Here is a 22,081-nt window from a genome sequence, read left to right on the forward strand (position 1 = left end):
ATGAAACCCCTCTAGAGTAACTGTTAGCTGACATGATGCCACCTTCCCAGAAATCAGCAGTGCACAAAACAGATGTATGCTTGTACCTCCCATCTTTGATTTAGACACTGTGTGGACCTAGCAGCTGTAGGTGCTAAGTTTGACAAGTCTAGACCTCTCAGAGTTCAGAGCCTCATTAGGTTGGTGCTGAAACACACAAGATGGGATGAAAACACTGCAAAAGCACAAGTCCATACCATGTCTTATTGAGGGTCTAGAAGTTCTCTTAAGATGATGTGACTTCTAAACTAAACCCAAACACCCAAGAGAATGTCCATGTATGAAAAGGAAGAAAATATGCCCAAAGATCACAATGTGAAAAGGCATTGAACAGGATGAGTTCAGGATGTTCTCAGAGAAAGTGACTAATCTGGTGAAGTGAACGGCTAAGGACCAAAAGGAGGTAGTGGGACATGAAGCTGAAGGGGAATGTCATAGCCAGAACATGGAGGACTTCACGTCTTGGAGTAAAGCACTGGACTCGGAGATACATAGGGGCTGCATTTTGGGAAATGAAGCAAGAAAAAGCTAAATGGTGGAGTCATCATTTTAAGAAAAGAATTTCTTCTATGTTCTGCCTCCAATTATAGCAAGAATGAACATGTCTAAAAGAGCTTCTGAAGGAACCCCATTCTCAAAGGAGATCCTAACCCACAGCTGCACTGTCCCTTTTTTCTAAGTCTGTAACTTTCACTCACAGGACAGAAATGTGAAAGATTTGAGAAAGAAACCAAGGGTCAGCTCCTAAGCAAGACCACCACTCTGCCTTCAGGAACTGCCAGTCCCACCCAGCTTCTTGACTCAGAAGATAGGCTGGGAGCTAGTTACCAGTGACTCATGCCTGTAATCCTAGCTACGTGGGAGGCTGAGATAGGGAGGATTGAGGTTCCAAACCAGTCTGGACAAAAAGCAAGAGCCTATCTCTGAAATAACCAGAACAAAAAGGGCTAGAGACATGGCTCAAGCAGTACAGTGCCTGCCTAGCAAGCATGAAGCCCTGAGTTCAAACTCCAGTACCAACTCTCCTCCCCTGCCCGTGGAAAAAAAAAGAAGAAAATAGAATGGAGACAGGCTCTAAACTCTCTTGTCTCTCAAGAAGCAGGAGTCACAGCCCTAACCAGCTTGTCCTGTATGTGCTTAAAACCCATTACAGAGCTCCTGGCCAGCTTGGCACCACATGACTGGAATCTTTGACTAGCAATGAGTCTGTAGTGATGTCATCAGTTAGGCTGTGTGGAATCTCTTTCCTTTAAAGGATCCCTTGCAGTTCCCAAAAATCCAAGGTCCAGGAAGCCGTAATACCTTCCTTTCCCTTAATGACCTCCCCATCTAGAAGGAGAGAGGAGACAAAATTAGGAGAGGATAAGGGCCAAGGAAGAAGATGGATGAAGAACTCCAGCTCAAGAAGGTTAACTGATGGCTAGGAAGTCTCGCAACCAGGATCCAAATCCAGATCTTATGCTCATATAGCATCATGCACTTATCCTCTACTGCCTCACAGCTAACTGTGGTGTGAGTGATCAGAATAGAAAGATCACTTCTAATGCAGGGGAGTGGAAGGTGGGTAACAGATGGTGATGTGGATTATGTCAGAGGGTGGTTTCCGTGCAAAAGTTTATGAGAAAACCAGGTCTATGGGTGGAAATGAGAGAGGTCATTGCAGGCTAAATTAACAGCATGAGCTAAAGCATAAAGGTGAGCAATTGCAGGATATGTCTGCAGAAGGGCAGGGACTGTGGCTGATGGAAGAATGAGTGAGCAGGGGCATCAAGTAAGTCCATGGTAGACAAGTTTGGTCTCTGGTTATGACAGGCCCTGGATACAAGGGCAGAATATACTTGCTTAAAGCCATTAAATACTAGGAATATAATATATTTCAAAGCAGATCTGTAGCACAGTTTCAGCTGTGCTTGGGTTCTGTGCTGTAAGGCGAGGGCCAAGCAAATAGCCTTTCAGAACCTGGGCCAGAATCAGGAATAATGGACCCTCTGGTTCCTTTGGGTCAATATACAGAGGGAGACTGCTCCTTCACATTGACTTTAAGGATAAGAAAGTCTACACCTATTTTGCACATCCTGACCTTGAGAAAATTCACTAGGGTTATATTAAGCAAATTCCAGACCCCAGTTGAAGCCAAATACCCCCAATTTGTGAATACAGCATGGAGAATGGGATAGGAATCACAGAATCTAAGGAACAGAATTTCTTTCTGGGATTTATGTACTTATTAACTATAGAATCTTCAGCAAGTCATTTCTTTTTAACAAGAGCACAGTTTGCTTATTTGTAAAATGGAAACAGTAATACTTATAGAGCTAGATTTTTGTGAGAACGATTAGTCTGGGAGACTGAATAAAAAGACATGTGTGCAGGATGTTATGTTTAGAACAGGTGCCCCTCCTGAAGCCATCACGTTGATGGGCTAATATAAAAACTGCCCGGTCCTCTTGGAAAAGTGGTATAAATCTGGAGTTGTCAACAATTTTTCCCCTGCTGAAAATTGAGCTGTATTCCCCAGACAAGTCATTACATCTTTTTGCGCCAAATTGTTTTCATCTTTTAAATGACCCAGTAATCCCACTTTGGGCAATATACATAAGGGAATAATCCAAAAGGAGAAAAGAAGGCAATTTGTTCAGAGATGTTATTCATAGTGCTATTTCTAGCTCTTTATACATCCCTCTATTATAGCACTTATCTCACTGTGCTGTAATTATCCACTCCCCTTCCATACGCCTCCAAATTATCTTTGAATCAATCTCCAGCACCTAGCACAATGCCTGGCATACAGTAAGAACTCAATAAATGTTTGTTGACTGAATGGGTAATATGAAAGAAACTTTGAAAGAAACTCGGGTGAGCAAAAACACAGCACTGTTTCTAAGAGATGATATTAAATTGATTTTTTTTTCATTTTTAGAAAACTTGGTAAGTTTAGACTGCAAACTATTTGAAGAGGACTTTGTAAAGAAGCCTCAGATGACTTTTACGTGAGTTAGTTTATGATCTCTGAGGCTCTTCAGACTTAGGCCAATTGTAGTATAAGATGGCCAAAGGATACCCAGGGGCATGAGTTCACATGCAAAGTCACTTTGGTCTGGTGGCTGGAGGGCAGAGCTCAGTTAGGAATCTTGGAATTCTCAACCTGACTCAGGCCCTACCTTGCTGTGACTACATTGCCTAACTTCTCTGACACCAGTTTCTCCTCTGAAAGATGAGTGAGCTAAAAAAATCAGCCCATTGAAAGGATTACACATACAGGCCAGCAAGTGTAAATTCAAATGTAAATGAAGGAGGAGAACCAGGAGGTGCCCTTTCCAACCACAGTCCTCAAGCCGTGGTGGTGCCAAAGTTCGTCTGGGATTCTCTGAGCATTCCATGATCATTTTATATAGGGGTTCGAAAGCTTCTTACCAGGGACAGGAGGCAGATATTTTTGCAAGAACAGAAGATAAACCAGGAAAAACTAAGGGCTGAATGTATAGCTCAGAAGTAGAACATGTACCTAGCACACACTAGGCCCTGGATTCAATTCCCCCCCCACCAGCACCTCACCACAAGAGAGACAGGGAGGGGGAGAGAGAGAGAGAGAGAGAGTAAAGAGAGGAAACTAAACAAGCCAACATCACTCAAAAAGTTCTGTAGTCTTGGTGGGAAAGAATGCTTTATAAAAATACCCAGAGTGCACAAAGGAAGCTGCACATTCTATGGGGCTTCTTTTGGGGCGTTCCAGCTGCTCTCAGCCAGGAAATAAGAAGCAGGAAGCTACTGCCCTTCACTCCTTGGTCAGAAACTCAAGGTTAGAATTCAAATGGGGGAGCACACACACACTCTTGGGCCCCAGAATTCCAGTTGCTTATCCACACAATAGCCACTGCACATGTTTTCACCTTCCTCTGGATCCATTTAGCTTGATTTTTCTCCAAAGAAATCACACTTGATATCCTACTGACAAGCACTCCAAAATTATCCTAAGCCCATCTGCTTCTCTCTGACCCCACTGCTACATCCCTGCTCCGTCAACATGCTCTATCATCTGGATTATGGCAAAGGCCTCCTCTTAGCTTAGTGCTTCTACTCTTACCCTTGCCTTACAATGTACTTCTCCACAGCGCCAGAAAAATGCTTTTAAAACTAACTCAGTTGATTCCCACCATATCTGAACTCAGGAGTAAGCAAGCTCAGATCTCTATCTTATCAACACCTATTTTTTTGTTTTGTTTTGTTTCTTTTTTTTTTTTCTTTCATTCATATGTACATACAATGTTTGGGTCATTTCTCCCCCTTTCCCCCACCCCCTCCCTTACCTGCCCCACCCCTCTTACCAACACCTATTAGCCCAAGTTGGCTCTGCACTCCTGCTTTTCTACCTGCAGGCACCACCTGCTAGCACTGCGGGCTCCTTCTGTTCCTCAAACACATTCACTGACTGTCCACTGCCTAAGCTGCTCTTCCCCCTGACGGTACATGGCTGCCCCTTGTCACTCAGATCTCAGCTTGAACACTACATCCAGAGCCCCTCCCCAACATTCACAATCCTGTGCCCCTCCTCTGGATTACAATCATCTCCTCTTATTTCTTTGCTACCCCTTATCTGCCTCCCCAACACACCCGTGTTAGAATGTAAGCTCCAAGGGATGATTTTTTCGTGTGCCAAATTCTTCACTCTAAATCCTGTGCTGGGATACAGCCAGGCACAAAAGTGCAGACTCAAGTGGGGACTCAATAAATATTTAATAAAATTGGATGAATACATGACACAGATGGAAAAATCCTTTATATCAGCAAAAGAAGCCCACACTGTGACTAACACCCTGGGATTCACAGCCAAACAGATCTAGATCATGAATCCTGCATTCATGAGCTACAAGGATCCTGGGCAAGTTCTCCCACCTGCCTAGGCCTCACTTTTCTCCCAGGAAAAATGGGGATAATTGCACCTACCTAGAGCCAGTGTTGGAAAAATTAGAGATAAGCCAAGTGGAACGCTTAGTGTAAGGCTCAGCACAGACTAAGAGTTTGCTGTCATCCACAGTTACCTCATCTTCCAGGGGACATCAGCCAGCCTCAGAAAGAAGTGGTGAGCTGCCCAAGCAAAACACCAAGGGAGGAGCAGAGTCAGGTCAGAAAATTCCATTGCCAGCTTCTGCTTACAACTCCACAGACCCAGTAAAAATCAAAATACTACACGTCACCAGGTGTAGTGGTATATGGCTGTAATCCCAGCACTCAGGAGCCTGAGAGAGGATTGTGAAAGAAAGGAAAAAAAATGACATATCATGTCATTTATTTGAGCTATTATGCCTTTTTCCAGAAAGGAAGTGAAGTTCCTAACTAAAGAAAGAGGAATGTAGCTCATGATTTTTTTAAGTAAAAAAATGGAGGGAAGCAAGATGGGAAAATACAATAAGGAAAGTGAAGAGCCATAAATCTCATAACCATTTGCTAGAGGTAGGCTTCAAATCTGGGAAGCTCCGAGCTTCCCAGAGGCCAATACAAAACAAAGCAAAATGCCTGTGTAGAGCCCTTAGGAACACTTGAGCTTTTTGAAATGTCATAGCAACGTGTGAGAAGGTGTCACCAGTTAAGCAGCACCCTGCTCTGTCACTCTCTTACCAGCAAGAATCCAGTATCCACTTGTTTCCGATCATATGCTTCCTGAAATCAAATGGCTTGGGTTTAGGAGGGGGAGGGGGAAAGGAGAGAAAGTAAAAGGGTGTGTGATTAAAGTACATTATATGCATGTATGGGAATATCACAGCGGACCCCCCTTTGTATAATTAGTATACACTAATTAAAAAAATACTTGGGTTCAAATCCCAAATCACCACTGACTTTTGTGACTGTGGGCAACTCAGTAGTGTTCCATAAAATGCAAGTAAGAAAATAGGCAAACAAAATGTAGTATAAACATGCAATGTAATAGTATTCAACCTTAAAAGAAACTCTGACACATGCTATAACATGGGCAAACCCTGAGGACCTTATGTTTCATGAAGTAAGCCAGTCATCAAAGGGCAAATTATGTTTCCACTTAGGGGAAGTAGCTGGAGTAGTCATACTCACAAACACAAAGTAGAATGCTGTTTGCCAGGGACTGAGGAAAGGGAGAATGGCGACTTGTTCATTATGGATACAAAATTCCAGTTTTGCTTTTTTTATTTATTAATTTATTTATTTTTATTTTTTTGACAGTACTGGGGTTTGAACTCAGGGCGCTTGCTAGGTAGGCACTCTACCACTTGAGCCACTCTGTCAACCTCCAAAATTCCAGCTTTGCAAATGAAGAGTTCTGGAGACTAGTTACACAAATAATGTGAATGTGCTTAACGCTACCAAACTACATGATTAAAAATGGTTAAGATGTTAAATTTTTACCTTGTATATATTTCACCAAGATTAAAAACACAATAATTAGTACCCACTCACAAGCAGCCACACTGGCAATTCAACAATTAGTAGTGTTTGGCTCAGGGCTTAGCACCCAGCAAGCAATCAATTGATCTCAGCTGCACATCATCACAGCAGTAGAATTTCATACTGGTATTACCATCCCTGACCTCCTAGTCCTCCATCCCCAGCACCACAACAAGAGAATATTCCAAGTGTCCATTCTCCAAGGAGTCTCCTCCTTGGAGGAGAGCCACAAAGGGTCCAAGCAGAGCCACAAAGGGTCCAAGAAGACAGGTCTTGTGTGGGTTCCTGAGAGCCCCACGGAAGTTCCTTTCTCCCAGTTACTTCAGAGAAGCTTTCTCCCAGTTGCTTCAGAGAAGCTTAGAGAGCTGCTTTTCTCTCCTTTCAACACTTACTAAAACAAAAATAAATCTCAGGGTACCTCCTCTGCTCTGTGACCACTGCCACCCAAAGCCACAGGCAGTTAAAGTGCTTCCACCAAGAACAGATCTACCTCCTTCCCTTCACTGAGGAAAAAGGCCCCGAGTAGCCAGGAATGGTATCCCAGGCTACCACTGGGAGGATGAGAGTTTCAGGCCACTCTGGGCAAAAAGGTAAGGAGACCCCTATCTCAACAACAACAACAAAAACTAGGTGTGGTGGTGCATGCCTGTGATCCCAGCTACATAGAAAGGACAAGTAGAAAGATCATAGTCCAAGCTGACCCTAGGCAAAAAACCACGAGACCCTATCACAAAAGAAATTAAAGCAAAGTAGGTTGGAAGTGTGGCTCAACAGGTAGAGCAAATGCCTAGCAAGCATGAGGCCCTGGGTTCAAGCCCCAGTACCACAAAAAAGGAGGGGTTCCCAAGTTGATCACAAACAGTGCTGGCCACAAAGATCTATTCATTATAGCTGTGTAAAATCTCGGGGAACATAAAATGGTGGTGCCCTCTTAGTCTCAGTCCTCCTTTGGTTATATCAAAGCATGCTAAAATTGTGTGTGTCTGTGTGTGTGTGTGTGTGTGTAAACTGCAGTCAGAATCAAGGCTTACCCTTGAATGAGGATAATAATCTGGAATTCTCATAGCCTCAGAGATAGTAGGAGAGGCTTGAATGGAAAACCCTGCTTAATTTCTTTCATGGCCCATGCATAATTTTCATCAACACAGATGAAATAAAAATAAAGCTCTACACTATTTAGTTCTGCCTCGTTGGACAAGCTATCATCCCCATCAGGAAAGAAAAAGATGTAGGCATCAAAGGAGATCAGAAGTTCCTTTTTAAACAACATTCACGTGACTAAAAGAAGAAAAAAGTTAGAAACCAAAGAAGGAAAGGGGGGGGAGTAAATTTTAAAAAAGAATAATAATAAAATTCAGGCATCAGACCCATGACACATGACGAAAAGAGGTTTGTACTGGAAGAAGTAGGTTCTAGTCCTTGATTTCTCACCAACTATGTCAACAAGTGTGGCAACTCCACAGCATCTCCCAAGTTCCTCATCTGCAAAGCGAGTGTCCTCCTCTACCTTGCCTGCAGAGCAGTCTTTTGGAAAGAGAAGGATATGAGAGAGGTCTGGGTTGTAATCCTACCTAACTGGCGGGGCTTCAGGACAAGCTAGCCATGCTTCCTGGGCCCCCTTGCCCCTTATCATGCTATAAAATAAGACAGATGTACTGAATAACATCTCAGACCCCTTCCAACTCTGACAACCCATCAAATCTACACAACGTCCGATATGCAAGTTATTTATTTCAGACTGTGATTGCCACACAAATGCTATATGCCAACATGTCGCATTTTCCTAGGTCCAACCATAACTCTGCTTTTCAAGGTAAAATCATCCCTCCCCAAGTGCCCACAAACATCACTTTTGACTTGTTGCTTTAGCCCAGGCAATCAGATAGACAACAGTCCCAAATTATCTTTCTACCCAACTTAACCTAGGCCTCAGGTGGGAGGAAAAATGTCTAATGTTTTTATGTAAAAATAGAAGTTATCCTCAGGCACATCCCATTTCTAAAACTCACTGTTAGAAGTACTCCCCTGGGAAAGCAACTGTTCATACCTCAGCATTCCCAGCAATCTCCCATCTCCCATTACCCTGCAAGCAAGCCCCAGGTCTGCAAGAAGAAATGCCATTCGCTCTGGCAATAATGGTGTACTCACGCGAGGAGGTCAGGCCCCAAGGCAGCTGGCCTTCCGCTCTCCCTCACTCCCTCTCACACACGCCCAGGCCCAGTACAGAACACAGCAAGGAGGTGGTCCCAAAGCCCGAAGGGGAACAGAACTGAGACAGTCTCTCCTCAACTTCCAGAACAAGGGGCAGAGGAACGGAGGGGGAAGGGCGGGGGACGGGGGAGGGGTGGGGGAACGACTTTGTTTCTGGAAACAAGAATTCAAATCCTGCTTCTACTAAACCCTGAGTCACCTCCTTCTCTTCCAATAGATCAGTGTGGTGGGTAAACATTTCCAAATATGGAGAAGCAGGCTGGAAGATGTCAGAAAAATCACCCTTCTCTCCTCTGGCACTTGAGAACATGCCCCACTTAAGACAGAATTCCTTACACGGAGTAAATTATTAACCCCAACAGCAGTGTAGTCTCAAACATTCCACACATTGGCCCATTACAGGAAAAAGTCCCACCCCACCCACCCAATCAAGCTTTAAGTTCACCTTAGGAATGAGATCATCCAAAATGCAACAATACAAAATAAATGTGTTATTTGGGAGAAGGGGTGGCATTTTGAGCCAGTTGCCATAAAATCTACTCCTTAGAAAATTCCTAAAATAACTTCCCAACCCCTGACTCTCTTGGGCTGGGGGGCATCCTGGGAACTTGTTTAACATGAGCTCCTCAGGGGCAGACACTAGGCTTGATGATGCAAAATAAAACTAAAAGATCATCAGAGCTTTGCTGCTGGTGGGATGAAGTTTAAATCGTGAACTTAATTCATTAATTCTGACCCTGAGGTATTGTGAAGTGTTCAATGACCGAATTGGATCAGTGAAGTCTCAGGGATGAATCTGGTCTAAAATGACTCCAGACTGAATTAGAGGAGAAAGAAATGAGATTGGGGGGAAACAGAGGTCAAGCAAAGCAAGAGAAGATTGTTCAGAGAAGAGAATCTAACTACCATATCTTAGCTTCCCAGTGGCTCCATGTCTTAGTGTGATCTAGCTCTACTGTTGGTTGTAAAGGCTTTCCAGGGGTCAGATGAGCCCTCTTCCAGAATTGTCAACTACTTTCTGGCTCTTAGACCTATACCAATGAGGCTGTTTGTTCTCACCTCAGGAAGTCTTCAAGCTACAAACAGCACTAGACAAGAAGGAATGGGACCCAAATCCTAAACCCAAGTCAATCACTCATTATAATGTACAAGTCAGCTCTCCTCTCATAGTTTACATATTCTAATCCATAACTGGGGAGAGAGAACAGTTATCCAACTATTATGTGCTCTAAAGCAGTTTCTACTTATTCTATCCAAATATTCATCCCACACTGATTTTGATTACTTGTTTTATATTTTAACAAGTATGCCACAAGCAAATATTTCTTATTGCATGTTTAATAAATGTACACAAATATAAGTGACTGTTAAAATACGTAAGGAGGGTTGGTGGAATAGCTCCAGTGGTAAGAGCTCCTGCCTACCTAGCAGGCATGAGGCCCTGAGTTCAAACCCCTGTGCTGCCAAGTAAATAAATAAAAATAAAATAGGACAAAGGACCTTCTACCACATACCAGAACCAGAACTCCACACAGAGTTTCATCACTGCAGTCTTCTCAGGGGTCTAGGAGTTAGATGTGAAGAGAATAAAGAGATGAATCTAATACTGTTAGGAATAGAGTTCCTTCCTATAATCCAACAAGACCATTTCAGCAGAGGAAAGATATTCCCTAGGAAAGTAGTGTCTAGGGATGGACTGAGAGCTCCAAAAACTAGGACTCAAGGGATGAGCTATGGGGATAGCTATGAAAACCAGAAAGAAAGACTCACATTTACTCTCCATTTTGCAAACAACATTTAGAGGTCAGCTGCCACGTCTACAAAGGCACCTTTCATTTCCTTCATATATGTGTGCCTCTCTTTCTCCTGACCACTAAGCACCTCTGGCCCAATGCCTTCCTGGTTATGAATCCCCCCATAGCATCCTGAGAGGCAGCGATCATTATCTTCTGCAGCTGCTAATTCCATCTTTCCACCAGAAAGTTCTTCCTTATATGGAACCAAAATCTGCCTGCCTGGCCTTCAACCTTCTGCTCCTCATTCTGCCTCTTAGGACCATATGTCAACCAATGCCTGTCTCACTGGTTTGGAATGTTTGTAGGTGAATATGTATATAAAAACAAAGCTTTCCAAGACCTCAGCCCTCAATCACTCCCGTTGTTCTCCTGACCACATCACACTGCTGACTCCTTATGCATTTGCTGCCAACTTGAAACTCATTCTTTTTGAGGTTTTCCAATGTGTTACTGCTAGGCAATCCATTCAGCATCTGTGCCTCTGGCTTTGTAGACTCACAAGATACATCATATTAAATCCGGGCAGACAGACTTCCTTAGTTGAGTGAGAAACTAAACTCTTCATCCACCTCTATCCCACTGCCCCTATAACATTCTCAACCTTTGTGGATGAAGCTCAGGAATTAGATCCCATTGCCAGCTTCTCTATTGGAATCCAGACCTACAACTGTCCCCAGGATACAAGGCTAGTCTGAAGAACATTAAAAGAGAGAGTTCTGTCAGAAAAGAGGGTCTGGTCAACATAATTCTCAGAATGACAACACAGAGTAACAAGGTCAATTTGTTAATTTTGGGGGTTGGAAGCCTTTGTTCCATGAAAACTCTAGCACCATTCTGGACAACAGCATTTTGTTTTGTTTTAGTTTGGTTTGTTTTGGTTTTTGTTTTTGTTTTGTTTTTTAAGGGGAAAAAGGGATTCTTTTCTTCCAGTTCAAGATTTATGTAGTAAAAACAATGATGCTTCAGATTACCTGAGTATGCTTTTACCATGCATTATATGCTTTCCCTGTACTGTCATTTACTTCTTACATGGGGTTATATTATACCTTTGGGAGTGGTATTATGCCCAATTCACTGACAGGAAAATTGAGGCTCTGAGAGGTCAAGTATATTCCCAAGGCCACACCAACGAGAGGTAAAAAGAGTATGGGTTTAGGAGCTAGTCTACTTGAGATTTCAGTTCCAATTTTGCTCCAAGCTAACTGTTTGACCTCTAGCTGTTTGACTTTTCTAAACCTCAGTTTTTACAACTGAAAATTAGAGATTAAAATAGCAACTCTTCCTCCCCATCAGAGCAGTTATAAGGATCAAATGAGACAATGATAGTGAAAGCCTTCTGGAAAAGGGTAAGGCATTTAAAAGTGTAAGGAATTATTGTGTGATTACTCGTAAATGACTGTGCATTCCATTACAAATACAAAAGGCAGTGAGATCATTCGCAAGACAAAGAAACATTAAGGATCTGGGAATTAAAGGAGAATGATCTGGTGTTGTACAGGGTTATGTCTTATATGCTGCTCACTCTTGCAGTTCAAAGTCCAGTAGCAGCTGTCAGATTTTCAAACTCCAAGTCACACATGTCTATAGGACAGTTCAGGACAAAATCCCCCTTTTCAGCTAAAAGCAAATTCTGGGCCAAAAGAAGGTAGTAGAGATGGACGTCTGGAAGACCCCCTGAGATTTTTCAGTTCCAGAAACATGCATGGCCTTCAATGTTTTCCTCAGAGAAGTTGTTAGAAACCCAGGCTCCAGCCTCACTGAAATAAACCCATGGGAAAATATATGTACAGTAAAGAGCTATTTTCCAGAGAGCACTGAGAAAGTGCCCAAGCATGAATTAATCAAGGGCATAAGATATTTCAAGTAGCAGATACCAAAAAACGATAGTAATCGTAAACCAATTAAACCGCCAAGCCCAGCTCACAGAGGCTCAACCTAGAATTCTGGTATCCCAGACAGCAGGCAGCAGGCAGAGACAGCAGATGAGGCTCATTTACATACCGGAAGTCTTGCTGAGGATCACCCTGGCTGAAGGGATCACAACTGTGCAGGAGCTGGTTTGGCTTCCTTCAGGCCTTTCCCAACACACTAGTTGTCAGGCTTCTCTTCAATTCCTGCAAAAGAGCCAAGTCATCGCTATCATTTACAGAGGGACCAGATCCTCCCCAGAAATCTATTCCCAAGACTAATAAGCACACGGCACAATGATGACTGTTTTCTACTTTTCATTTCATCTTTTACTTCCTTGCACCAAATACTTAAGAAAGGCACTAAACTAACTTATTGCACAGATGGAAGTATTTGAATCTCAGGGATGCCACAGCAAAGGGCTGTGAGATACAACAACTTGAAGGAGCTCACAAGCCTATTGCAAGAAAGAGGCTGACCAGCTGGAAGTGTGGCTCAAGTGGTAGAGTGTCTGCTTTGCAAGCACAAAGTCCTGCTCAAACCCCAGTCCCACCCAAAAAAAGAAAGAGGCTTACTATAATGGAGGTCGGTCTGTGGTTAAAAAAAAAAAAACAAGTTCCTTGATTTCCCTGGTGAAGAAGAAAAGGGAATTCCAGGTCAGAGGAAAGATTTGAACCTGGGCAATGAGAAGATGTATCCAGGGAACAGAAAAGCTAAAGTCAAGCTTAGAGGCCACTTCTGAGAGGTGTGCAGATCGATGGAGATAAAACAGAGGCAAGTCAGAAAGGAAAATGAGGAGGTTAAGGTGATTGCACTCTATTTCTAAAAGCAGACAATTTTTTTTGAAAAGCAAAGCTCTGATCACACTAACAGTAATAACTATAATTTAATGAGTGTTTAATCTATGCTAGGTATTTTACTAAGAAAGTTGTATATAATATTTATGTGTGTATACATATATATATATATATACATATATATATAATCCCATTTAATCTGGATAATAACCCAAAGATAGTAAATGCAAGAAGTCAAGACTAACTAAAACATAACCCCCTATAATTCTAGGCAGCATTACCTATTTCTGGCTCCTTTCCCATTGCCCAGATTTTACTTTTCTATGAGAAGAAATCCTCTTCACATAACTCACATGCATAATAATCCTATATAACATATCTCTAAAAATATCTGACAAAAGACTTTTGCATTTCTGTTTACCCACTAGGAAAACAGTGGGCACTCAATAATTGTATTATTTAAACAGACAATGTCTTTGAAAGTTGGGCCAGGAAGGTAACACTCTTTTCTGCACAGAATTAAAGCAATCTTAGCAAGGTCACCAGGGTCCAAAGGGAAGGCCCAGCTGGGTTGACAGATGCAGGTCAAGGACCCTGCGATGGGGCAGCCTGAGAGTTTAGCAGCTACTCAGAGCTGCCTGACCCTGAGCCTCCAGCTGGTACTCCAAAGGCCTCAGAGGGAGCTGGACACATCAAACATTTCCTTAAAGAAGGAAAAAGTTATGTCCCACCAACATAGAAACTTGGGTTAAAGGAGATACTCCAACAAAATGTCACAGACATAAGGGAGTTCCAGGCTGGGGGTTTCAACCTACAACCCCTCACAGCTTATAGCTGTGCTAAGCCATTTTCTCTTACTGTCTTTATAAAGAGGTTGGGCTAGCAAGTGGTTTTCAAACTTTTTTTAGCAGCAGCATTTTTTCCTTTAGGTGAATGCTTTGAGGTACTTAGCTTATAGATCAGAGATGCAGAGATACTCAGCTGGCTATAGAGCTCCTGTTCCCTGCTCCACTTCTCACTTCTTTTGGCACCTCAATCCTAAGGCCACTCCTAAAGTCTCCCAGACTCAGGGGAGGAGGGCTTGAAAGCCACCAGTTGTTCATAGTACCTTCCAACTCAGACTCTAGTAACTCTCAATATCTGAGATGTACTTCCTCACCTAGGAGCTCTGTACTTTTGCCAGCGAGACAGGCCACACATGGTATGGATAGAATACAGAGAGGCACAAGAAGTCTCAACCAGATGAGTGGCCTGAAAAAAATCACATCTCTTCTCTGAGCTATACTTGCCTTATATGTAAAATAGAGGTGAAAATAATCCTACCATCACATCACCATCATGCTACAGAGAACAAAGGAGTAATAGGCGCACAATCAGTTCATGATGCAATACACACTTAAGCCCTTGGGAGTGTTCTGTGATGGGTGTGGTCTGCAGTATCTTCTTGGGCCTATGCTTACCAGTTCATAAACATCATGATAAGAAGAAATATTTCTGTATTTTTTTGTAGCTCACCAAGCTTTTCCACACACTCGTGCTTTTAAATGTTTATTATCAGATAGAACCATGACACCCATTTTATAAATTTTATGAGTCTAAGCCAGTTGCCTCATGCCAGCCCTTGATTCCAGAGCCTCTGCACACTGCACTCTCTCCCCATAGCAGGGTGCAAGTCAAGTCCTGCAATAAAATGCACAGTGATAACCAAGGCCAGCTCACCACACGACCCTGTGCAAATCATGTACCTTCTCTGAACTACAGTTTCTTCATCCACAAAATGAGAGTTCTTCTGCCACTGTCCACATCTACGTGTCCCTTTCTTTCCCCATAAAGACACCAGAAATGAAATTGTGGAGAGAAATGAACAAAGCAATGTCTTACATGCCGTATGTTTCGTCAGTTCGACCCCTAAGCTTCACCTCCCAACCTCCAAAGCCATCCAAAAAAAGAGGAAGAAGAACTGACCAGATGTCAAAAGGCCATCACGACCCTACGGGATAGCACAGGGAACACCACGTGGCAGCCATCACAATGCAGACCAGCAAGCCACTTCCCAAGAACAACTGCAGTCATGGTCACAGCGCATGAACCTTGTCAGCAAATCACTGGTTTGACTGGCAATTAATAATAAGCTCAAGATGCAAGAGCATTAATGCAAATGGTACAGAATGCTCCCTGCATGCTTAGGGTCCAGGGGCTCCACAAGAGTGGCAGAATCCCTCTTGCTTCAAGGTTCTCAGGACATCTGCCTCTCTCTTTAATGCAGTCACAAACTGCTGCCACCTGGCCATCACACACTCACTTGGATGTGGAGGTAATATCCCCATGGCAAGCCACCATGCCCTCTGTGTATTCTCCAAAAGTCCAATTGCTGACTGCTGCCAGGCTCTCCCAGGACCACAGGGTCCTAGATCTGGCCAAACCCAGGTACTACCTAGTCCAACCACAACATGTCTGGGACATTCATTCACTCAAAAAGCATTGCCTACATGGTGCTAAGGGTAAGTTGGTGCCCTGAAGGATCCTGCTCCAATATCTTAAGTGGTTTCCCAATGGCAGCAGAGTAAGTCCAATGGCTTTATATAAAAGCTCAACTTTCTCCATAATCTACACTCAACCTTCTATTCACAGCATAAATTTCCTTCCACTGACACCCAGCACATACCCTTTATTTTATTCAGAGTGAACTCTTGGCTCATAATATCCCCTTTGTTGGATGTAACACCCCTCTAGCCCCCAACCCAAATATACATATCCTACATATCATTCAAGCCTAGTGGTAGTTCTCAACAAGAATAAAGATTACCCTTTGGAGAAAGACAGTTCTATAGTGCCTCATGTTTTGTAGGACATCTAACAGCCCTGTCCATGACCTCTAAATGTCATTGGTGGCTTGACCTCCAAGGACAAAGTCAACAAAAAACACTCTGGCACATTTTCAAATGCCTTTAAAGAGATGCTACTGCCTCCAATGGAATCAGCAGACTATGGTCACCCTACATGAAACTCCCTCATTCTCAGTCTGGTCAGAATAATCTCTCTCCCCTGGATTTGCTTAGTCTACTATGTATGGCATCAGTCATAATTATCCTTATACTATTCTTATTTTGCACTTGACTTATTCCCCTTCCCAATGGAAGAATTCATGATTTATCTCTCCCCACATTGCCAAATCAGGTTTAGGGTCAGTCTTATAGTAAGTATTTAACTAAAGTCTGACAACAAATCATGTAAAGAGCCAGGTGCAAAGGACATGACTATAATCCAGCTACTCGGGAGGCCAAGACAGGGGGAACGTGGAGTGAGGCCAGCCTGGGCAAAAGTTAGCAAAAAACAAGTTAAGTATGGTGGCTCATGCCTGAAATCCCAGTTACTCAAGAGGCAGAGGCAGAGGCAGGAGGATCATGTCCAAAGTGAGCCCTGACAAAGTTAGTAGTAGATCCTACTAATCTGAAAAAAAAAGTACTGAGGGGGTGGCTCAAGTGGTAGAGCAGTTGCCTAGAAAGTTTGAGGCCCTCAGTTCAACCTCAGAACTGCAACAACAACAAAAAAAAAAGTAAAGAGAACAGCTGTCTTATGGCATGACTCCTAGGAAGAGATTAAACTGAACTGAGAAAACACAAATCAACCACTCTTGTCAAAACTAAGGAAAATTCAGCTCAGAACCTGAAAGAAGGTAAATGGCCTGTACTTTCAGGATATTAAGTATATTAATTTTATATAAATAAACTTAAATAGATTTTATACTTAGCTATATTACAATAATATGATTAATTATAAATGCTAAATACTTCAGGATAATTGCTCCTAGGAATTTTAAATGATGTGTTGGGGTATATGTAATCTTTCAATGGGCATAGCCCACTTGCACCTTCCAGAGTGCCTTTCAGCACTGCAGAAACAGACTTCTAAAACTATAGTTCCCACACAGTTCCCACACTCCCTTGAAACTAGTACCCGAAGATCCACCACTGAGATGTATTTGTGTGAGATTTCAAAGATGAAAGTGAAGCTAAATCTTCCTGCTGCAAACTACAGCATGGAATGAGAAGAGTCAAAAAGCCACTCCACTTGGCAATCTAGCACCCAGTCACCAGCTAGGGGAGTGTTGAGACAAGTCGCAGAGGCCTTAGCAGTGCCTTCCAAACCCCACCTCCCTTCTCCCCAGGTCATGACTATGTAATCAATTCTGAAACCCAACAGCTTCAGACGTGGCCATCACACTAGCACTGCTCCTGCCTTTCCAACACTTAAATTGCTCCACTTAAATTGGACTTATTCCTGATAGCTGTAACAAGGGGAAAAAAACAGATCAATTAAGTAATTATCTATTCCTCTATTTCTTATCTGCCCAAAACCTAGACCTGTCTGTCTATACCTAAGACCTTCTCTATTGCTCTGCGAAGGAAATAATGTCTCACTTTGCTATAATTAGCCACAGAGACCAGGAACTCTCAAAGGGACATAATTAGCAGGTGTCATAAGCTAATCAGAATTACACAAACTAGCATATGGCCAGCATAAACTCTAATTCCCATAAAACAAAGCATGGCTATGGTACATTTCTGATGTTTTCCTAAAGAGTTCCTCTATTGGACTTTTCGTTTTCCAGATACGTACGTCACAAGCATGCTTGCTGTATACCTGACCAATCTAACCCTGCACAGCCTCACAGTATAGGACTCCGGAAATCTATGGTCCTGTCTTTCTTCTCTCCTAAGCTAAAAGGAGCCTGTGGTACACTGTGTTGTTTTGTCAGAAAATGACCCTAGCATGTCTACCCCTACATGTTGTTCTAGAATTCTGCCACTGCATCAAGATGTTGAATCACTTCCCCCCCCTTGAACCTGGGTAACCTTGGTACTATTCCCACCAATAGAGTGGAACAGAGTGACACAGCTCTCCTCCTCAGCCTCAGGGGTATAGGTCTGTCTGTGTGTCCGTCTCTCTCTCTTTCTCCCTCTCTCCTCTTTCAAGGCTTGCCCAGTGAAACCAGGCACCATGCATGTAGGAAGCTCAGGCCACACAGACAGACATCTACAGATGTTCTGACCTGGTAATGATTTCTTCTGACTTGTAAGTGAGCATTCAAGTGCCTCTAGCACCCAGCCTTCAAATCTTCTAGATGAGGCCCCAGACCTTGTAGAAAGAACCCATCCCCTCTTTACTCTACAGAGGGGTCATAAGCCCAGGTCACTTCCAGGCCCAGAAAATCCACCATCATAATACATGGCTGTTACATGCCACTAAGATTTGGGGTAACCTGTTACATAGCAATAATCAACTGAAGCAAGGCCTAGCCCTTTCTTTCAGCTTCATCTGGTCCCTGCTCTGATCTGCCTTCCTCAACTGATGACCACATTTTTCATAGACATCTGTTCCTCTGGGTTGTCAATGGCTGGCAAAAAGGGGATGCAGGTTCTATGACAATAATTCTGAGAGGCAGCTCAGTTAATGAAGAAAACAAAAAGATAAACATAAACACAGACTGAGCAGCCTCTGTGTGTGCCAAGATGGGCGTGTGTGTCTGTAAGATGGGCACGACAGTGATAACTGACTGCTGAAGGGATTGTGGGGATGAGATGAAAGAATGGCTGCAGGGCACTCCACCCAGGGCCTGAAACACCAGATACTCACCTAGGGCTTCCTCCTGCAAGTGCGACCATGTCTTCAATACAGCACAACTGCCACACTGCTTTCCTACTCAGCCTGGAGCCCAAGGCCTCGGGCACAGCAGGGAGTTGGAAAACATTAAGACCATGCTATAGTCTAAGCAAAAGGTTTTATCATTTCAAGGCTGTAAGATATAGCAGTTAAAAGTGTGATCCCCAAAATCTATGGCCTGGGTTCAATTCCCAGCTGTCAGGACTTGCTAGTTGCAATGAGACAAGTTACCCAACCTCCTTGTGCATGTGTTTCCTTACATGTAGAAGACAGACAGCAATAAGACCGCCCACATACCTTTGTTTAGCATATTAGGAGAAACTATGAATAAAGGAGATAAAACAGTGACCGCACATGACAATTGCTTGACAAGTGTCACCAAGTGTGTAAACTAAGAGCAAACTCAGGACATAGGTGTTAATCCTATTTTCCAAAGGAAGAAAATGAGACCCAAAGAGGCTATAAAATTTTCCCAAGGTCAGATATCTATTGAGCCAGGGAAAGAGGTGGGATCCAAATCAAACTCCATGGCCTTCTACCCAAATCCAAAGCTCTTTACACCTCAGCATCCTACTCCCCATATGTACAGCTAATGGAAAAATGTATTTAACTGGAAAGGGAAAAGGAAAATAGCCCAGACATAACAGGGTTGTACCTTGGGAGCTTTCTGGGCATCACAGGATGATAAGACCAATGTCATAAGCCCTGCCTTTCAGCACAGTCAGCTCCTGTGGGTAAAATTAGCTCAGCTCTGCTCCAGTGCTGCCTGGAGCCTCAAGGCAAAACTCACCCCAGGCAAAGCACGACCTCACCTGACCCTTACTCTCAGGAAGGGTCCCTTATGCACCTCATTAGGGCCTGAGATGACTCAGTTTTCTCTTCCCTGTCTCTAGCTGCTGAGGTCAATGCTCTGCTATCCAGAAAGGTGGCTCCAAAGGAGAACTAAAGATGCAAATGCAAGCAACCATTCCTCCAAGGCAGCTAACAAACAAGGACTGTGGTGCCTGCCTGATATGACAATGGTGCGCTAGAGGATGGAAGCATTCCTGAGCTACATAACCCAGCTCAGAGGCAAACCAGATGCTAGAACAAAAGGACCCCTGAGATTCCCCTCCTCATTTTACTCTGGAGACAGGCCTATGCAGTATCTTTATGTCCTATAGAACAAAGCACATTCATAATGGCCACTAAAGTCTCTCCATACCCTTCCACGCCAGTACCACCAGTCTCCAAGGTCAGCTCAAGTGTCAGTCTCCTTTTCTAGGACCCTCCCTGCTCTCACTCTTACCTGGCTACTATTTCCATCACAACTCCCACAATCCCTTACCTCTCCCCTGTATTATATAGTATTTATTTGTTCAACAACATTGCTTACATACCTATTTGAACTTGAGGATATGGATATGAAAAGAATGACCTTTGCCCTGAAGGAGTGGCAGCCAAGTTCAACAAACAGCCTAAAATGGAGGAAGTGGAGATAACGGGGCTCAGAGTTGTTACAAGATGAAATTTAGTCAGGTACATAGGGAAGTAAAGTTACATTTCAGAAAAGAGAAGAGTAGGTGTTAAGTTGTGGAAGCTACAGAGAATCCAGGTGTACTCCTAGAGCACAGAGTCACCTCAGAGATTAGAGAAATGTGCATGGGAAGAAGCAGGAGCCAAATCACACACTGCCTTTTTCCATCCCTGTCTCTTAGTACATTCAAAGCGCTTTGGATTTTACCCTGAATGAAGAAATCACTGAAGGATTTGAAAAATGGGGACATAGCAGGAACAGATTTGCATGTTTGATTATCACTCTGGAAAAACAGAGAATGCAATGGAGAAGGGTATTAATAGAAAAAGAAGTCCAGTCGAGAATGCTGAAACACTAGGAGAGATGGGGCGGGGGGCAGAACTGAAGAGAGGCAAAGAAGGTAGAGGAGGGGAAGGCAGAAGTTGTTAATATGGTTGACTCAGTAAGATCTGAGGACAGATAGATACAAGTGAGGTGGCAGGAAGGAGAAAGCACCCAGCAGTCTTGGGTGACTAAGCAGATAGATGGTGATATGGCTCACCAGAGTGACAATGTTAAAAGACACACTGAGTATCTGGTAACTTTAATATTTCCAGGCAGAGTGTCCAAAAGGCACTTACATGTGTGAACCCGAAGCTCCGAAGTTTCAAGCCAGAAAACCATAAGCACCATGACAGGAGCATGAAGACAGAAAAATGACTGAAGACAAAGCTCTGCAATTTCTACATCAACAGATGTGAAGACGAGCAAGAGCCAGCAAGGTAACCTTGAGGAAAGGCCAGAGTGGTAAAGGACAAATGATGGATGCCAAGAAAGGAGTGGTAAATAGTGATAGTAATGCAGATGCCAGGTCAGAGCACTGATAAAAAGAAATGGATTTGGTCCTATTGACTTGGGTAGAGCAGCTCCCATCAACTGAAATGAGTTAAGAAAACAAAAGAAATTATTTTGGCAGTGCACACCTGTAGTCCCAGCACTCGGGAGGTGGAGGCAGGAGGATCTCAAACTTGAGGCCAATCTGGGCTATATAACTAAATCCTGACAACAGAGAGAGAGAGAGAGAGAGAGAGAGAGAGAGAGAGAGAGGTGGAGGAGAAGAGAAGAAAAGAAGAGGAAAAGGGAGAGGAGAAGTAGGCAGCAAAAGGCGGCAAAAGAAGGTGAGGACATGGACACAAAAGTAAAGGCAGAGGAGAAGAGTGGACAGCACATAATTAGAGAAGACATAGCCATACAGATCTCACTTCCTTGACTATACAGTGAGTTTCTAGATCAACTATACCCACGAGAAATACAGCGCACACCACACACACAATCGTTAATTTTTTAGCAGTCACATTTTTTAAAAGAAAAGAGAGGAGAAATTAATTTTAATAGCGTATTTTATTTGACCCAACATATCCAAAGTATGATTTCAAGAAATAATCAACATAATAAATAAGAATAATAATAAATAATAAGATATTTTATATCTTTTTGTACTAAGTCTTTGGTGAGAATTTTTCATTGACAACACATCTCATTTCGAGCTAGTCACACTTCAATTCTCAACTGCCAAATGTCATTCCGATTTAACGTTGATGAATCAGGACTCAGCCTGGTACCTGGCATGTGGTGTATTGTTTTTAATATGATGAAATGAACGGATAGGTGGATGTGTGGAAGGATGGGTGGATGTACTGTTATTTCATTAAGAAATTGAATGAACTTTCTGTGACTTCTTTCTCACTATCAAT

At 43.0% G+C, this 22,081-nt stretch overlaps 1 protein-coding gene across 18 annotated transcripts in view; it reads right to left on the reverse strand.

Moving 5' to 3' along the window:
- The window catches only part of Lpp (LIM domain containing preferred translocation partner in lipoma), a 642,244-nt gene that overhangs the window by 583,348 nt on the left and 36,815 nt on the right, over positions 1-22,081 (reverse strand). For 15 of the 18 annotated variants that reach the window (XM_074073556.1, XM_074073563.1, XM_074073562.1 and 12 more), the window contains one exon: positions 12,465-12,577. The gene's annotated coding sequence lies outside the window, so the exon portion shown is untranslated. Of the gene's footprint in view, positions 1-8,604; positions 8,765-12,464; positions 12,578-22,081 lie in introns of those variants that run through there. The other 3 variants (XM_074073561.1, XM_074073564.1, XM_074073567.1) reach the window with 2 other exon arrangements.

Source organism: Castor canadensis, chromosome 5 (assembly GCF_047511655.1).
Source record: "Castor canadensis chromosome 5, mCasCan1.hap1v2, whole genome shotgun sequence".
NCBI classification, from domain to species: Eukaryota; Metazoa; Chordata; class Mammalia; order Rodentia; family Castoridae; genus Castor; species Castor canadensis.